This window comes from Pyxicephalus adspersus, chromosome 10 (genome assembly GCF_032062135.1).
Source record: "Pyxicephalus adspersus chromosome 10, UCB_Pads_2.0, whole genome shotgun sequence".
In the NCBI taxonomy this organism is placed as follows: domain Eukaryota; kingdom Metazoa; phylum Chordata; class Amphibia; order Anura; family Pyxicephalidae; genus Pyxicephalus; species Pyxicephalus adspersus.
In genome coordinates, this window is record NC_092867.1 from 59,601,421 (window position 1) to 59,608,095 (window position 6,675).

Below are 6,675 nucleotides of genomic sequence, written 5' to 3' on the forward strand. Positions count from 1 at the left end.
GTAACACACAGGTATAGGGGCTATATAGAAGATGCTGTCATGTAACACACAGGTATAGGGGCTATATAGAAGATGGTGTAATGTAACACACAGGTATAAGGGATTATATGGTAAATGGCGTCACGTAACACAGATATAAGTGGTTATATGGAAGATGGTATCATGTAACATAAATACAATCAAGACTGTATGGAAGATAGCGGCACGTTACACACTGGTAAATAGGGTTATATGGAAGATGGTGTCATGTAACACACAGGTAAACGGGGTTATTGGAGACAACGGTGTAATTTCATACCCAGGGCCATGTCATACACTGGTGTAGGAAGATGGTGTCACTTAACACACTGGTAAACAGCGTTAAATGGAAAGATGGTGTCACATAACACACAGGTAAATGGAAACTGAAAACAGTGTAATTTCATTCCCAGGGATACGGGGCCATGTCATACACAGGTATACAGGATTATATGGGAAGATGTTGTCACATAATACACAGATAAATGGAGTTATATGAGAAGATGGTGTCATGTAACACGTCAAATGTGAAGATCAGGAGATCCCTCACCATCAACAGCTGGCTAGTAGATCAAACAGATCATTAGGAGATCTTTGCTTTTACTCTGCCACCTGTTACCTATGTGGAGAGGGGCTGCTTGATCCTTGTCATGTTCAAACTTCTGTTCCATCAAAGAATTCACACCGGTTACTGTCCTTATTCATGTTCAGAATGTGGGAAATGTTTCACAAAGAAAAATTCATTAATTTTACATCAGGGAAGCCACCTAGGTGAGCATCTTTATTCATGAGTGTGGGAAAATTTTCATTGAGAAGCATTTCTTTTACACCAGAGAATGTTCGGACTGTGGCAAATGCTCAGAGAGGAAATCTTCGTACACACCAGAAAAGTCACAGGTGAGCATCCATGATTTCCTCCTCAGTATGCAGAAAATCTTATAAAGTAAATTAGGGATGAGCGAGAAGGCCTCTGACAGTCTCGCATAAATTACCTCGAACTTCCGATGGGTCCGCAAAATTTCGGCAAACCAATTTTGCGAATTCTATTAAAGTCAATGGGCCGACTTTAAACATTATTAGCAAAGCCCCTATACATGTTAGAACCACCAAATTTGCTAAATATGTGTAGAACAATAGCAACGAGAAAAATACAAACGTTCCAAATGACCTTGTGGTTTTCCAGAAAATAGCAAGCAAGTAGGATTTTTGCGTGATGGACAGCCTACAGAAGGCAGCATAAACAGGACATTGAGAAAGGGTGGCGCTACGTGTGAACCCATTCCACTAGCAGCAATCTCTGCCGTCAAAACAGCAGGAGACCGCATTGCTAGCTGGCATCATGACCTTGATGACGTGTTAGGAATGCCACCCATAAAGTGGAAATGTAGTGCAGTGACATTAGGCAAAAGGATGGAGGACCAGAGACGGAACGTGGGTCAGCGAGAGCAGTAGCAGTGTGTGGCCTCTGGTCAGCTATCGAAAAGTACCACCACTGAAGGTTCTTTAGGACAGAACACTGGATGCCGGGCAGGAAAGAAGCTTGATGGCATACTGTACCAACTGTGGGCAGATTTTAAGCCTGTTTACCCAAAAAGGAATGGTGTCACTACTGTCAGGACAGGCATTCTCCCCATAACTGCTGTCGTCAACACCACCACCACCCGCAGCCAGAAAAGAGCCAACATATTCGTGCACCATACGATTCATGCGTTCTTGATGGTTATGCCCCCACACTTATCGTGTTTGAGGTGGCCTCATCAGGTTTCGCCAGGCATCCAGAAAACGTGTCCCTTCTTGCTCCTCCTGATGCTGGCTGTGCGCTATGGAGTGTAATGTCACCCTCGTCCTCCTCCCCCATTTCTTCCCCTCCTCTCCCATCCACTTTCCATCAGGCCACACAGGGTATTATCAAGCAGAAAGATGATGGGTATGACGTCGTTCCAGCCTGACCGCTCCCGACTCACAACGTTTGTGGCCTGCTCAAAGGGAGCCAGTACCTTGCACAGTGTCTCCATCTGCAGCCACTGGTCACTGGTAAAATATCTCAGTTGTGTGGCTGTACCAAGGGCCCCGCTGCCTCCATGCACCACGCTGACCAAGTAATGGCGAATGGCTAGCTTTTGCTCACACAGACGCTGGAGCATGTGCAGGGTGGACTTCCACTTAGTCACAGTGTCACAAATGAGTCTATGCGGTGGCAGCCTCTGTTGGCGCTGGATCTTGCTAAGTGCCACCGCGGCAGTTTCAGTAAGTCTTGCATTCCTGGGTACGTGTGGAGGAATTTCTGCCTCACCAGGTTCAGCACGTGTGCAAAGCAGGACACATGTGTTATGCGGCACAAGCGCACCGCGACCACAAGGTTGGCCCTGTTGTCGCACAATACGTTGCCTGTTGTGAGCCGGGAAGGCGTCAGCCAAGCCTCAACCTCTCTGTGCAAAGAGGACATAAGTTCTCTGGCAGTGTGACTTTTCTACCCCAAGGACACCAGTTTCAACACTGCCTGCCAACCCGTGTGCTTCAGGGAGCCCAATTAACCACAGTGTCTTCCACTGCTGGCCTTTCAGGAGGAGTGTCGAAAAGAGAGGGGTTGACGGTAGAAGGAATGCAGGAGAAGGGAGAGGACTTGGGTGGCTCATGCTTTGCCACCACACCCCTCGGCGAGGGTACCAGGTGCTGTAATGCCTCTTGCAGACTACCGCCCAGTGAGCTATGCAAGGCCACCCAGTGGCCAACCAGAATTGAGTTCAATGACTCTTTTGTTGGTTGGGCCCATAGCCTGATGCCTTGCGCAGAACTCCGGTAGAGTGGGCTGAAAGGACTGGGAGCTAGGGGAGCTGAAGGGGACATTGGAGTACCCATCTTGTGGTTGTATCATCTTGTTGTCGTCTGACGCCACGAAACCTGTGAGCAGAAGCTGATATTTCCTTGCAGCTGGAAGTCTGGCTGGCACCAACCTCCTGAGACATACTAGCAATGACAGTTGGAGGAGTCAATGGAGAAGGAGTCAATAGAGATGGAAGAAGAGACGATGACGTGGTTGCACCTCCTTCAAGAAAATGCAAGTACTTCTCCCACTTTGGTTTGTGGTTCTTGCGCATGTGGGAAAGCAGGGATGTTGTAATGTGACCAAATGTGATCTGGCCTGTCCTCTGGGAATCTGCTTGTGGCACAGGATGCAGGTTGCTACGCACCCGTCATTGTCTTTCAGCGTGAAAAAAAAACACTCTGGAGAGGTGCGTGCAACCACTCTGCTGCTCTTTTTCTTTGCCTCTGCGACTGCTGGGTGCCCTGCGTCAGCTCCAGCTCCATCTTTCCCACGGTCACATCTTCTCTGACTGTTCCCCTGCTTGTGCCCACTCCTCTGTCTCTTCTTTGGGACTTACATGAGGCAGATTTGTGGCCCCTTTTATCCCCAGGCTGTTGCTGCTGCTGCTGCTTTTCCACTATGTCTGTTTCGGAACTGCTGCTAGCCTTTACACGCACCGGTGGTTCCCAGGTGACATCACGGTCATCATCATCCTCGTTTTCATGTAAGCCAAACTCTGCAAATGCAGCCACTGATCCAGAACCCTCGCCAAGCAAATGCTGACCACACTCTTTTTTTTATAGTAGGACAGAAAAAGTTCTGTCCTACTATAAAAAAATACAGATATTTCAGTCTTTGATACCTCTTGCTATTTACTAAAGAAGCCAGTGTGGTACAGAAAAATTTCTGTTTTACTAGGAAAAGCTCTCGCTAAATAGACATCAGCGAAGTCACATGGGTCAGTGGCAATATTCATGTTCAGAGTGTAGAAAATGTTTTGCGCAGAAGGGATCTTTCATTAGGCATTAGAGAACGCAAAAATGTACAGAGATGTTGTTATAGATAGATTTGTTTATTCTTTAGAAATCAGAACCAATCAGTCATGTTCTCCCTTCTGTACCTTATCACCATTGATTGTTATTCTGCCTTGTTGTGATCTGGAACAAAATAAACTCTACTGAAAGTCTTTATCTTAAATCCTAATCTGAGTTCAAAGTCTTTGCATCCTTTATAAATGCTTAAAGCCTATTTGTGTGATATCCATTTATTATTTCTATGGCTCCCACGTTAGTATTATGTTTATACAGCTCAAAAAAATAGGCCACTCATTGGCCAGTGTGCTGAAAGTGCTCCACTTTAAGTTATACACCTTGCTATTTGAACCCCATTTTTGCGGAGAACATTCATCAGGGATTTTGGTCCATATTAACATGACAGCATCATGCAGTTGCTGCAGATTTATCAACTAAACATTCACGACTACCATTGCACCACATCCCAAAATGTGCTCTATTGGATGAAGATCTGGTGGCTGTGGGGGCCATTTTCAATGGCCATGTTCAAAAAAATGGTCTGAGATGATTTGAGTTTGTGATGCGGTGTGTTATTCCACCGGAAGTAGCTTTACGTACATGTGGATACTGCAGTCATATAGGGAAGGTCACGGTCGGCAACAATGCTAAGATGGGCTGTGGCATTTAAAACATCAATAGGTACTAAGGGCCCAAAGTGTGCCAAAGAAATACCCCACCACCAGCCTAAACCATTGATACAGGCAGAAAAGAACCATGCTTCCATGTTGTTGGTGCCAAATACTGAGTCATCAGACCAGGCAACATTTCTCCAATCTAGAAAGAGTAAAGGTAGGAAATTATGGAATGACTAAGGGTCCATGCTAGTGGCCCTTACAACAGGGGCCCTCCAAGCTTTCATGAGTGTGTTCCACAAGGGAAATCTTTGTAAACACCAAATAGTTCATACGGGTGAATACCGCTTTACTTGTTTAGAATGTGGGAAAGGATTTTCTAGGAAAGAAAAACTTCTTGGACACCAGCAAAAGCACGGGGTGAGCATCTTTTCAACAACAGGTCTGCGGGAAATTCTTCACATCAAATGCAGATCTTCATACACATCAAAGAATACACATCCCTGAGGATCCCCTGGTGTCCCCTGGCATTTCTGAAAAGTTGGATACCAGCTGATCACAGTGAACCACAGCAGTACCGTCACATGAAAAACTAATTGAGTTATAATAAAATATATTGTGTATATAACTCTTGTGTATGTATTATACCTAATATAGTGAACCACAGCAGTACCGTCACATGAAAAACTAATTGAGTTATAATAAAATATATTGTGTATATAACTCTTGTGTATGTATTATACCTAATATAGTGCTATAATTTAGTTTTCTGGTTGTTGTTCTTTGGTATTCTCATTTTTAAATAATAATAAGATTTGAGAAATAATTGTTTTTGTTGTTAGGGTTTTCTTTCAAGTATGAACAGTATAGCATAGATCCCCCATCATCTGATAAACACATAGAGACAATGTATTCAGTCACTGTGTGTGTTTCCTACAGATGGATCCAGTAATGGGAACCCACCAGAGGGATGTCCCCGTCCTCTGTATTCCCGGGATTCCACACAGGAAGATCAGGAGATCCCTCACCATCATCAAATAGGTGTGACTGGGCATGTACACCAACAAATGTATTCAAAACGATGGCATTCCATTATGTAGCATTTCTTTTAATAATGTATTCTGTTATATTTGGGAGTTAGGATCAAGAACTAAAAGAAAGTTGAAATTAAAGAGGCAGTCTATGGAGGAGGAGGAGATGATGAAGTGCAAACAGAAGGAATCTTCTCTACATATGGAGACAAGTAAGTAATAAACTCTAAATGCAGAAGTAGCTGACATTCTCATTTTAGTGGTAAATGTGCTCTTTATACTTATATATCATTGGTGAGACCATGGGCATAATACATGATCAGAGACTGGAGAGCTCTCTACTGGGAATAGTCAGAGACTGAAGATTTACTAAAAAACAATGAGCAATCATGCTATGTTGGAGACATGGAACATGCATCAAGAGGCACATTATATTTAAATGTATTTATTGCACAGACTCCATTGCCATGCTGCCAAATATCCCTGCTGTCTAGGCTACCATAGCCCAAGGACAATTGTAGATGGAAGCTAATAAACCTAGAAGAAAGTTTTTGGGATGATTGAGGATATCCATACAAAAACAAGAAGAACATGCAAACTCCATGCAGGTGGCGAAGATTGGAATCTGGAACTCTAGTACTGCAAAGCCAGAGTGCTAGCCACAGAGCTGTCATGAGCTTACTGCATTAGACTAAAAATGACTGGTGCCATTTTGCTGCTCTTAGGTGCAACACTTGAGGCCCTATTTATCTAGTAAGTTGACCACGCGTTGTGGAAGATCTATCTTCATTCCTTGGTATGGTGCCATATTTCCAGGATTAGGGTGGAAACCCTCCATTTCCACAATGACAGCAATATACAAGTACTGAGACGTTGTGAGGTTTGGGAGATCTGGATCATTGATCGGGTTTATCTTCATTTCTCGGAGTTATTCTGGCTCCCAATTCCATGTCAGAGAGTTACAATAGAATATATATAGCCCTCTATGGAAGATTTGAGATAACATATTTATAACATGTATTTCCCTTTTACTTCCCAACAGATAGACACCATATTGGAAATATTGATATCTAGGATAGACATCTTGTTGTATCTCCAGATTGTCCAACAGAAGATGGTGACACCACAAATCCCATTACTCCTAATACATATCACAGATCTCACTATATGGAGAC